This window comes from Saccopteryx leptura, chromosome X (genome assembly GCF_036850995.1).
Source record: "Saccopteryx leptura isolate mSacLep1 chromosome X, mSacLep1_pri_phased_curated, whole genome shotgun sequence".
Lineage (NCBI taxonomy): Eukaryota > Metazoa > Chordata > Mammalia > Chiroptera > Emballonuridae > Saccopteryx > Saccopteryx leptura.
Genome location: NC_089516.1, coordinates 137378149 through 137392226, shown reverse-complemented (window position 1 = coordinate 137392226; position 14078 = coordinate 137378149).

Genomic DNA, 14078 nt, shown 5'->3' with positions numbered 1-14078 from the left:
TGTAGTTTTTAGTATATATATTCTTTACATTTTTTATGTTTATTCCTAGGTATTTTATGTTTTGGTTGCAACTGTAAAAGGGATTAATTTTTTTAGTTCATTTTTGAAGTTTCATTGTTGGCATATATGAAGGCAATAAACTTCTGTTTATTAATTCTGTATTTTGCAACCTTACTGTATTGTTTTTTTGTTTTTAATAGTCTTTCTGTGGAGTCTACAGCAAAGAGCTGGTTCTTTGAAAAGATTTATAAAATTTACAAACCCCTGGCAAGACTCAATGAGGAAAAAGAGAGAAACCACTCATATAAACAAAATATAAAATGAAAGAGGAGAAATTAGCCAGTTATCATAGAAATACAAAAGATCATTGTAGAATACTATAAAAACTATATACCACCAAATTCAACAATCTAGAAGAAATGGATAAATCCTTAGAACTATACAGTCTTCTTAGACTGAGTCACAAAGAAGTGGAAAATGTAAATAGATCTATAAGCAGGTAGGAAATAGAAACTATCAAAATATTGCCCAAAAATATATGTCCAGGATCAGACATATTCACTAATAAATTCTACTAAATGTTCATAAAAAAGTTGGTTTCTATCTTTCTCAAAGTCTTCCAAAAAATTCAAGAAGAAACAATACTTCTAAACATATTTTATGAGGTCAATATAACTGTCACACCAAAACCTGACAATAACAATACAAAAAAAGAAAACTACAGACCAGTATCTCTAACGAATACAGATCCAAAAATCCTAAACACAATAATAGCAAATCAAATACAACAACAAATTAAAAAATAATATATCACGATCAATGAGATTTTTCCCAGGAGCACAAGGATAGTTCAACATACATAAATCATTTAGTATTATACACCATATCAAAAAAACAAAGAACAAAAATCATATGACCCTATCAATAGATGCAGAGAAGGCATTCAATAAGATGCAATGTTTTTTTTTCTTTGTTTAAAATACTCAATAAAATGGGTAAAGAAGAAAAATACCTCAATATAATAAAGGCCATATATGACAAACCATCAGCTAATATCATACTAAATGGTAAAAAATTGAAAGGTTTTCCTCTAAAATCAGGAACAAAACAAGGTTGCTCACTCTCTCCATTTCTATTTAACATAGTGCTGGAAGTTATAGCCAGAACAGTCAGGCAAAAGAAAACAATAAAAGGCATCCATATCAGAAAAGGTTTTACTTTTTGCAGATGACATGATTCTGTATATAGTTTCCAAAAAGTTCCTCTAGGAAATATCCAGATGCTTGAGACATGGCTCTTGCGTTTGAGAAACTTTTAGTTTACAGAGATCTCTACTTCTAAGAATAAAGATAAATTCAATGTAAGGAAACAAGTACAAACAACTATGTTTGGAACATGCAATAAGAACTAATTTATTCTGATTTCTGAGAGAGAGAGTGAGAAAAGAAAATTCAAGGATTTCACTGACTTCATGAAGAAATGACATGTTGATGACCAGGATTTTAAAAATGGAGGAGAAATGAGATGAAAATTTTAGGCTAAAGAAGACAATTTGAGTATACATGGAAGCAGAAAAGCACAGGATATATTTGGGAAATGGGAGTAACTGGGTGTGATTATAGGTGAAATTGATAATGATATTAACAATAGTGAGAAGGTGTGTTGGTAAACTGAGAGAGAGAGAGTTCAGTGTTGACAGCAACTTCAAATGTAACTGGAAAGGTTGGTTGTGATAAGAAGATAGAGAGTCTTGAATTACTTTTTTTCAAGTTTGGACACGATTCTCTAAGTAATGAAGATACAAATAAGATTTCTTGAAAAGATGGTCATGACATGATTTTTCTGTGGTTTAGAAGAAACTCTCTAGTGCAAAGTCTAGGCAATGGCAGGGAGTGAAGAGAAAAATAAAAATATGTTTATAAAATATTAAAAAGATTTAAATGCAAAGCTGAGGTCCAGATGTAAGACAATTGGAATAGAAAGGGAAGTGGGGAATGGTGGATACTAAAGATAAGAAACAATGGAGTTGTCAACCAAATAAATTTGGGAAGAAATAGAGAATACATATTTATGCTACACTTTTCTATACACATCAAAATGGTATTTTATTAACTTTTGGGTAAAAATGGAAGCCACTTTCTTAATTAAATATGTGATGAAATACAAAGAAATAAAGAGATGCAGGAGATTTAAAATCAGTAACATATCACAACTATGTGTCCTTTGTCCTGACAAAATGTCCTTAAACAAAACACAGGTGCATTTTGATGAATTTTAGCTGGGCCAGAAAAAAAGTAATAATATTTTGTTTAAATAATAGAAGTTAAAGAAAACGTTACATCTATCTGATTTTTTTTTATCTTTTAACACACAGAGAAGGGAATGTAATTTATCCATCACAGAAGGAAATCTTGTCATTTGCAATAACATGGAGAGATTTTGAAGACATAGTGAATGCTAAGTGAAATAAGTCAGATAAGGACAAATACCATTTGACAGCATTTATATACAGAATCTAAAAAAAATGAACGCACAGACAGAAAGTAGACTGGTGATTGCCAGGGTGGGGTAAGAAAAATGAATAAAAGTGGTCAATGAATACAAACTTCTAAATAGTTATAAGATGTGTAAGTTCTGGAGATCTAATATACTGCATGGTGACTATATACTTCTCCCAATAATAGGGGTTATTTTATCACTTTATATTTATTTTGGAATATCCCCTAATTTTTGTGAACAGTGTAGTTAATAATACTCTATTGAATATTTGAAAGTGGCTAAGACAGTAAATCTTAAAAATTATCACAATAATAAAACTATATGTATGGTAATGGATGTTAGACTTATTGTGGTGATCATTTTGCAACATGCACATCTATTAAATCATTATGTTTTACTTCTAAAATTAATTTGATATGACAATTACATCTCCATACAGGGATTAATAATAATAATATTTAATATTTATTGAGCTTGTTCTTTGTGCAACACCCAAGAAGATTATTTATGTATAATATCTAACTTAATAATTTTAGAAACAAAATTATTTTTGTGTCCTAGTAAGAAAATAGGTTTAGTAAAGTTTAGTTCACATTAGTTTAGATTACACAGCTAGTCTGTAGTTACTGGAGTTATGAACTCAGCACAATCAGCCATGCTACCAAGATTGCTTTGAAAACAAGTCCACTGAGCTATAATGTCAGAAACAAGGGACCAGCTTCAAAACAGAAGAAGCAAATCAACCCATCCTCTAAGATATACAAAGTGTGTTTTAAATTATTTTTATACATCTGTTGCATGTAAAACTTAAAACCATGATTCCCGGGGAACAGGTGCCAAAACAAACAAGAATCTATTATAAAGAGTAAGAGCTTAACAAAGTATTCATGTGCTAAATAAAAATACAAAAAACCCACAAGAGCTTTATATTCTAATAGCAGTATCCTGTTAAAAAGTAATACAAATGAACCACATTCCCTGCAACAGCAATGAATTTAAAACAACCAGGCAAAATTTTATTAAGAAAAGAATTTGGAGAGGTTGTGGAGAAAAAGAAACCCTCATTCACTGTTGGTGGTAGTACAACCATTATGGAAGAAAGTATGGTGGTTCCTCAAAAAATTAAGAATATAATTACCATATAACCCAGCAATCTCTCTACTGGCTATATACCCCCAGGGCTCAGAGCCATTGGTACATAAAGACACATGCATCCCCATGTTTATTTCAGCATTGTTTACAGTAGCCAAGACATGGGAACAACCAAAAAGCCCTTCAATAGAAGATAGAATAAGGAAGATGTGGTACATATACACTATGAAATACTACTCAACCATAAGAAATGATGACATAGGATCATTTATGATAACATAAATGGACGTTGATAACATTATACTGAGTAAAATAAGTAAATAAAAAAAACTAAGAACTGTATGATTCTATACATAGGTAGGACACAAAATTGAGACTCATGGACATAGATAAAATTGGAGTTGTTACCAGGGGGAGGGGAAGGGAAGCGAGGGAGGGGGTGGGGGAGGGGAGGGGCATAAAGAAAACCAAATCAAAGTTGATGGAGGACGATTTGACTTTGGGTGAGGAGTATACAACATAATCAAATGTCAAAATGATCTGGTGATGTTTTCTTTAAATCTATGTACTCTGATTGACCAATGTCACCCCTTTGAAATTAATTGTCTAAATAAAATATAAAAAATAGCAAAGAATGTTTCAGATAAGCTACATAAAGGAAATTATAATACAAACAAAGTAGTACAAAAGTATAAAACAGACCATAAATGCTGAAACCATGCAAAGCAATTTTTTTGAAGTGAGAGGAAGGGAGATAGTGAGACAAACTCTCTCAGGCTCCCCAACCAGAATCTACCTGGCAACCCCTGTCTGTGACCAATGATTGAATTACTGAGCTATTTTTATTTCTTAAGTTTGATGTACATGGACCAACTGAGCCATCTTCAGTGCCTGGGGCCAACACTCAAACCAACAAACCACTAGCTGCTGGAGGAGAAGAAGGAGACAAGGGAGAAAGTGAGAGGAAGAAAAGCAGATGGTCACTTCTCTTGTGTGCCCTGACTGGGAATCAAACCCAGGATGTCCATACACCAGGATGAGGCTTTATTCTTTGAAAAAACTGGCCAGTGATGCAAAGCAATCTTAATAATCAATGGGAAAATTATATTTTCTTCATGACTTTTAAAATTTTTGTCAAAACACTAAAGTTATCCTTCTGTCCATTCTATTATAAATATATAGTGAATGAAAAAATAAAAGTATTATTTATTTAGCACACTAAATGTAGGAAACATTGAGAATTAAATTTTTTTTTATTAGAAAGACACAGGATAACATCCAAATAATGGAAGCATAAGAAATATTACTGATCTCTCCCATTGAAATTTCCACAAGTTGAACAACTGTAATTTAGCAAAGGAAACCCAGTTGGCCTAGCAGCCATGCTTGAAAGATCTGCAAACCACCTGGAATAAAGAACAGAAGTGTGCTGCATCTGCCCCCCTGGTTTCTTGAGACAAGGGGAGGAGTGCTTGGACCCTGAGATTGCCATTCCTAAAGCCATAAAGTTATGAAGTTATAAAGCAGTGAAACACTCACAAAACACCCAACCCAAAAACACAACTGTGGCCCTATGTCATTGCAACAGCAACATCTCAGTGGAGATCAGTCCAGGAATTTCACAGAGCTAAAACTTGTAATACAGGGAGAACTACTGGAAGAAAACAGTAACCTCTCAAAATTGATTTTTTCCTTTTATTTTTGTCCCTTTTTATTCTTTTAACTTAATTTTTTCTTAATTTTTACATTTTATTTCTATATTTGGAAGTGCTTATTTATTTTTTTGGGTTTTTACTTTGTTTTCTATGGTTTCTTTTTTATTTGTCATTAATATTAATTTTTTTATATTTTTCATTGAATATTTTTATTTTTAATTTTTATTTTTTGTGACAGAGACAGAAAGGAACAGATAGGGACAGATAGACAGAAAAGTAGAGACATGGGAAGCATCAATTCTTTGTTGCAACTTTTTAGTTGTTTATTGATTGATTTCTCATATGTGCCTTGATAGGGGTGCTACAGCAGAGCTAGTGACCCCTTGCTTAAGCCAGCAAACTTTGGGCTTAAGCCAACTACCTTGGGATCATGTCTATGATCCCATGCTCAATCCAGTGACCCTGAACTCAAACTGGTAAGCTAGAGCTCAAGCAAGATGAGCTTAGGCTCAAACCAGTGACCTCTGTGTCCCAGTCCAATTTTCTATATACCCTGCACCACCACCTGGTCAGGCAATATTTTTGTTTTTATTTGTGTGTTTTATTAGAGGTCTTACATTACCACTCTAAATGACATCAAGAGAGAAGAAACCAAATATCTTGTCTACACAAGACAGACAACTAATTCAGAAAAAATAAATAAAAAATTTCCAGAAAACAATCATAATAGCATGAAAAGCACAGAGCTAAATAATTGAAAATTCAAAATTGAGGTTCTAAGAGTAATGAGATGTGAGAAAACACTGATAAGCAATTTAATAAACTCAATACACAAGTTAATAAACAAAATAAGTACTTCATCAAGGAGATTGAAACTTTAAAAACAGAAATGAAAAACTCAATATATGAATTGAAAACTGAGGTAACAAGTTTAGCTAATAGAAAAGGTCAGATAAAGGAGAGAATCAATGACATTGAAAATAGACAACATAAGATATTACACAGAAGAGGAGAAAGACTCAGGAATTAAAAATAAATGAAAGATCTCTACAAGAATTGTCTGAATCCATCAGAAACAGCAATATAAGAGTAATGGGTATATCAGAAAAAGAAGAGAAGGAGAAGAGAATGGAGAGCCTATTCAAACAAATAAATGTTGAGAATATTCCAAGCCTATGGAACAAATTTGATGCTCAAATCCACAAAACAGAATACCAAGATACCTAAACCCAAAAAAGATCTTCTTTAAAGCATATTATAATAAAATTGCCAAAAATCAATGACAAAGAAAGAATCTTCAATGTAGGTAGGGAAAGAAAAAATAACATAAAGGAAGGCCCATTAGGGCATCATTGAAATTCTCAGTAGAAACTCTACAAGCCAAAAAAAAAAAGGATAAAAACATTTAAAATACTGAAAGAGAGCAATTGCCAGTTAAGAATATTATATTTACCTTGGTCTGTTGGCTCAGTGGTAGAATGTCAATCTAGCATGTGGATGTCCCAAGTTTGATTGCTGGTCAGGGCACATAAGAGAAGTGCTTATCTGCTTCTTGACCCTTTCTCTTCTCCTTTCTTTCTATCTCTCCCCTTCTTCCCACAGTCACGGCTCCATTGGAGCAAAATTGACTTGGCACTGAGTTTGGCTCCATGGTCTCTGCCTCAGGTGCTAGAATAGCTTTGGTTGCAACAGAGCAATGACCCAGATGGGCAGAGCATCACCCACTAGTGGGTGTTCCAGGTGGATCTCAGTCAGGCACATGCGAGAGTCTGTCTTTCTGCCTTCCCACATCTCAGTTCAGAAAAATACACAAAAATACTATATTCATTAAAGTTATTATTTAAATATAAAAGAGAAATAAAAACTTCAACAGAAATATGTAAGATGATGGAATTTATCACCAAAGAATCCCCACTGCAGGAAACACTCAAGGAGGTTATTTGACCAGATACACAGAACAAAACTAAGAAAAACTGCAAGTAAAAACTCCAAAAAGGTCATAATAAAAACAAGAATAATTTGTGACAACAACATAAAACTGGAGAAGATAAAGATCTGCAATAGCAAAGAAAGATAGAATGCAGAAGCACTCATAAAAGAGAGGATCTTTTATATATAAAAATTTTTTCTTAATAAACTAATGGTAACCACCTACAAAGAAGCCATGACTAAAACTCATAGTTTAAGAAAACAAAAAACAGGAGAATGAAGGATGGAATACTATCAAACAGAACAACTGACAGAAACACACACACACAAAAGAACCAAATGAGACACAGGGCTACCAGAAAACAAACAAAATGGTTGCAGGAAATCCTCAAGAATCAATAATTACTGTAAATCTAAATGGACTGAATTCACCAATAAAGAGGCACAGAGTAGCTGATTGGATCAATAAGCAAAAGCCAACTGTGTGCTGCCTTCAAGAAAAACATCTAAGCCAAAGGACAAAAGTAGACTCAAAGTGAAAGATTAGAAAACAAATTTTCAAGCAAATAATACCCAAAGAAAAGCAGGTATAGCCATGCTGATACATGACAATGCTGACTTCAAGATTTAAAAAAGTAACCAGAGACAAATATGAACATTTCATAATGATAAAGGACACATTTTATCAAGAAGACTTAACACCTTTTAATATATATTCACTAAACCAGAAAACACCAAAATGTATATGAGATTTACTAACTGATCTAAAAATAAAGAGAGACACAAATACTATTACACTTGAAGGTTTCAAAACACCATTGACATCTTTAGATAGATCATCCAAACTGAAAATCAATAAAGAAAAATTGGCCTTAAATAACACATTCAATCAAATGGACATAATAGAAAGTTACACAACATTTCACCCCAGAACATCAGATTATACATTTTTTCAGTGTGCATAAAAATTACTATAAATATCATAGATATACAGAGGATTATAGTAGAACACTGTGAAAGATCATATGCCATAAAATTGAACAACCTAGAAGAAATGGATAAATTCCCAGAACTATGCAATCTTCCTAAATTGTGTCATGAAGAAGTAAAATCCTTAATAGACCTATAAGCAAGGAGTAAGTAGAAACAACTATCAAACTTCCCCCAAAACAAAAGTCTAGGAAAAGACACCTACAATAACAAATTATACCAAACATTCGAAGAAGATTTGGTTCTTATTCTCTCAGTCTTCCCCAAAAAGAAGCAGTACTCCATAACACATTTTATGAGGTCAAACTTAACTCTCATACAAAACCCTGGCCAGAACAACAAACACACAAAACCAAAAACAACTACAGACCAATATCAATAATGAATACAGATGCAAATATCCTAAACAGAATGCAAGCAAATCTAATACAACACATTAAGAAATAATACATCAGGATCAAGTGAGATTCCTTCCAGAAGCACAAAGATGGTTCAATATATGGAAATTGATCAAGAAAATGCACCACATAATGAAAACAAAAATCAAAAATCCTATGGTCCTATCAATAGCTACAGAAAAGGCATTTGATAAGAAAAAAAAATCCCTTTTTGTTTAAAAAACTCAATAAATCAAAATAAGAAGAATAGAAGGAAAGTACTTCAACACAATAAAGGCCACATATGAAAAAACATCAACTAATATCATAATAAATGGTGAAAACATGAAGGCTTTTCCTATAAAATTAGGAACAAGACAAGTTTGCTGACTCTCTCCAGTCTTAATCAATATAGTTCTGGAAGATTTGGCCAGAGAAATCAAGCAAGAGACAATAAATAAAAGACATTTATACCAGGAAAGAAGTAGTAATGGTATCACTTTTTGCAGATGACATGATCCTGTTTATAAAAAAATCACAGACTTCATAAGAAAAACAATTAGAAACAATAACCCAATATAGTAAGGTTGCAGTATACAAAATCAATTTACAAAAGTCTATTGTTTCCTATATGCCAATGATGAAACTTTGAAAAATAAACTTAAAGAATTATTTTACAATTGCAGCAGCAACAAAAACAACAAAGAAAAAACTAGGAATAAAGTTAACAAAAGATGTGAAAGACCTATGTCCTGGAAACAACAAAGCATTATTGAAAGAAATTGAAAGAGACACAATGAATTGCAAAAATAATCTATGTTCATGGATTGCAAGAATCAACATAGTTAAAATGGCCATATTACCCAAAGCAGTATAGAAATTTAATGCAATCCCCATCAAAATCCCAATGTCATTTTTTAAAGAAATACATAAAACAAAAAATCATCAGGTTTGCATAGAACCATATAAAACCACAAATAGCCAAACAATCCTGAGAAAAAAATAATGAAGCCAGAGGTATCATAGTACCTTACTTTGAGTTAAAGCCACAATAATCAATGAAGCATGGAATTGTCAGCAAAACAGACCCACAGACCAATGGAACAGAATTGATAACCCAGAAATAAAACCACATATTTAAGGAAAAATAATCTTTGACAAAGTAGCAAAAAACACAATAGACAAAACAAGCCTTCTTTAATAAGTGGTACTGGGAAAATTGGAAAGCCATATAAAACAAAATAAAAATTGACTACAGTCTCTCCTTTTGTTCAAAAATTAATTCAAAATATATCAAAGACCTGAATATAAGATGTGAAAAAACAAATTACATGGAATAAAACATAGGCAGTCAACTAATAGACCTTGGCTATAGAGATCAATTTATAAATTTGATCCCAAAGGCCAGGAAAAAAGGCAACAATAAAAGAATGAGACTACATCAAACTAAAAAGTTTCTGCACAGCAAAAGAAACTAACAACTAAACAAATAGGCAGCCAAATAAATAGGAGATGATATTCACAAACAAAAGCTCCAATAAGGGATTAATATAAAAAATATATACAGAACTCACAAACCTCAGCAACAAATCAAAAAATCAATTAAAAAATGGGGAGAGAACCTCAACTGACACTTCTACCAAGAGAAAATATGAATGGCCAACACTTATATAAAAAGGTGCTCATCTTCACTAGTGATTCAAACTTATGAATAATCAAATATCTCTTACCTACTCAAACCTAGTATTCTTCCAGATTGTCTGTTTTCATTAATGGTACTCTAAGTTTCCCTTCAAAATACTCATACAGTATTAAGAAAATTGTCTTTTGTACACTCATTGCCAAAACCTCAGCTTGAACTCTTATAATTTTTTCCTGGAGAGATGAAGAAGAATTCATCCTGCACTCTTATATTAGATTGATATTTTTTTTGTAGGATGAATCTCCTCCTTGGCTGTAGAAACTGTGAGTAGAAAGTTTCCCAATAACCACTGCAAACGCCTTATTAAAAATGGAACACAGATTTCTTTTAATTCTTCTAAAATATATAATCTTACTTTATTTTTTTTAAAAAAATAGTACAGGCACAAAGTTTCCAGAAGCTGATTACTGAAATGATATATATTTAAGTAGAGGAAATTTGAGAGTATAGAATTCTGGGGGCCAGAGCAATTTTGCCATGGAGGCAGAGAGGAACAATGATCAAATCAATTCCATAATTTATAACATGACCCAGGTATAGGTTATATTATTACGTGTGGCATTGGGGGAGCTTTCCATTTTTTGCTAGCAACTCTTGCTAATTAGAAGTTTAGCTTTTAAAATTTATTATCATTATTATTATTATTACTATTATTATTATTATTATTATTATTATTATTATTGAGTGAGAGGAAGCGAGATAGACAGACTCCTGAATGTGACCTGACATGGATACACCCTGCAACAACTGTCTGGGGCCAATTCTCAAATCAACTGAGCTATCCTCAGTAACCAGGGCAAATAATCAAACCAATTGAGCCACTGCCTACAAGAAAGAAAGAGAGAAACAAGGGGAAGAGCGAGGGTAAGAGAAGTAGATGGTGCTTCTGATGTGTGCACTGACTGAGGATTAAACCCAACGCTTCCACACCCTGGGCTTATGCTATGTCCACTGAGCCAACCAGCCAGGGCTAAAAGTATTATTAAAAGTTGATGAACCTTCTTAATTTTCAAGGCCATAAGCAAAGCCATGGTCTCTGTGCTCTAGTGAAGGTTCCACTTAACAGCAATTGGACATTTCTTCCTCAGCGAGGAAGCTTGCTTTGTACATATGCTGACAGCTGGAGTCACCAGCAATAGACCTAACACTGATTACCTTCTTTGGGGCTACACAGTAAAAAAGTTGTAAAAAAATTACTAAACTTTTAAGAAAAGAAATACAAACATGTGTGAGGTTTTTCTTCACTGCAATCTTTGTATTTTTCCTATTGATATTTTACATGGCTCACTAATCCATCCACATCATTTACTGCCTCATATTTTCTATTCTTTCCTTCAAACCTGTACTAAAACTCAGCATGTACCCTTCCATATTTTTCTTCATGAAAAATAATTATACATAAATTATACACACTTTAAAATATGCACTTTATAAAAGTTAGATATTTAATACACTTTTCTAAAACATTTTCATATTAAACAATCCCTCATGGAAATCCTTTTAAATCAACTGATAGAGCTCTATTTCATTCTTTTTGATGTCTTCATAATATTCTAATGCATTGATGTATTATCAATTTATTCAAATATCCTCTATATTTTCACCATTATATTTTTTGTCTCTCATACATATTGTGCACACATGCACGCACAGAAACACATGCACAAACACAGACACTACAACAAATGCTGCAACAAACATGCTTGCATATAGAATCTTTTGTGTTGTGCTTTTGTTTTCAAGGGCATATTCTTAAAAGTAGGGTCACTGAAGTAAAGCAGGATCATTCAGCTTTCATTTAGGAGGAGACAAACACATTTCAAAAGTTTGCTTGTCTGATGGGTGTGAGCTAATTTCTATTTTAGTTTGGGCCTCACTGACCACTAGTGAAATTGAGCATCTTGTAATAAACTTGCTTAGCTTTTTGGATTACTATTCTTTGAATTTTTCTCTTTACATTCTTTGTTAATTTTTATTCTAGGGTGCTGATCACATATTTGATTTACAAAAGCTCTTTGTATATTATAGATATAAGTTCTATCACTCCTTTGCATTACAAATAAATTTCTAAATATATTATTTTTCTATAGACTTTGTTTATGGATTTTTGCCAGAGAAAAGGTTGTGAAAATTTTTTTGTGACAGAGACACAGAGAGAGAGAGAGAGAGAGAGAGAGACAGAGAGAGGGACAGAGAAGAAGGGAGAGAGATGAGAAGCCTCAATTCTTCATTCTGACATCTTAGCTTTTCATTGACTGCTTTCTCATAAATGCTTTTACTGGGGCATTACGGTAGAGCAAGCGACCCCTTGCTCAAACCAGCAATCTTTGGGCTTAAGCCAGTGACCATGAGGTAATGTCTATGATTCCATGCTCAAGCCAGTGACTTCATGCTCCAGCTGGTGAGCCTGTGTTCAAGTCTAGATGAGCCTGTGCTCAAACTGGCAACCTCAAGGTTTTAAACCTGGGTCTTCTGTGTCCCAGTCCAACACTCTATCCACTGCATCACTGCCTGGTCAGGCAGCCATAGAAATGTTTTAAATTCATAAACTGTTTAAGAAGCATACCTTTTTTTATAGCTTCAGACTATCCAATCTTGTGCCCTGTCTTGTACCTGGAGTCTCCAGGAATTTCCTGCAATTTTTATTATTTTTTTATATTTGCCTTTATCTTCAATTTACTTTAGTATTTGATTAAAGATGGTGTCCACACAATGTTATTTTTCACTAGAATGATGTCAGATATATATTCACTCATTAAATCTCTTTTTACTCAATGTATCAAAATGCCATATTGTGATACCAGATATCCATACACATAAAACCACTGCAGCCTGAAAAAATTGAAATACTATTACCATTGACTAGACAGATTAGATAAACAGTACAAAAGAGAGAATTATATGCTTGGTACATTGAAAGACCAGATTTTCAGAGGAGTTCTCTCTTTCCTTTGAGACCCTAAGGAACATGAGTACTTCAAAGTAATATTGTGAAGATAAAGGCAACAAGAAATGTGAAGTATTTAGCACAACACCTGATAAATAGTAAACCTGTAACAAAGGTTAATTGCTATTACTGTAGATTCTCTCTCTTAACAGTTATCCATTCTATCTTATATGTGCAATGTCTGCTTTTAGTAACCCCATTTTGTGCTCCTGGAAGAGATTTATTGTGCCTTAGCTTCCTCAGCACCTAGACTGTCTTTAATAAAAGATTAACCAGAACTGCTGAGCTGTAACTCACTGGTGCAGCACAAATGGAACAACGGTATGTCGCAAAAAATAAAAAAAATTAAAACATGCAATACTTGACTATATAGTCAAGTACTGACATCTTTTCCCTTAGATTGCCAAATTAAAAAAAATGACAACAGCGGGATTCCAAGATGGAGACACAGTAGGAAGACCTTCCAACTACCATCTCCCAAGACCAAATTGGATTACAACATAATGTAAGAAACAACATTATGAAAAAAAAACAACTTTGGAATAAACAAAGAGAAGTTTATAAACAGGGATCATAGAAGAAGCCACACCAAAAAAGCCACACCAAAACTGATTGGAAGGGCAAAGATGTGGAAAGGGCTACTCTGCTCACAGGAGTGAGTGGCAGCTAAGGATTTGGAGGGACTCTCACTGCAGAGAGAGTTTCCCTGTGAGTTGTGGGTCCTCAGCTTCAGGCTCAGAGCACAAGCATAGAGTACCACAGCCTAGAAGAGGTGCCCACACAGCATTCCATGGTAGAAAGAACTAGATTTCTGTCTGTGAGAAAGAGACAGAGCTCTCAGAAATGCAGGCTTCATCTTAAAAGGCCAACACAGAAAATATCATTCA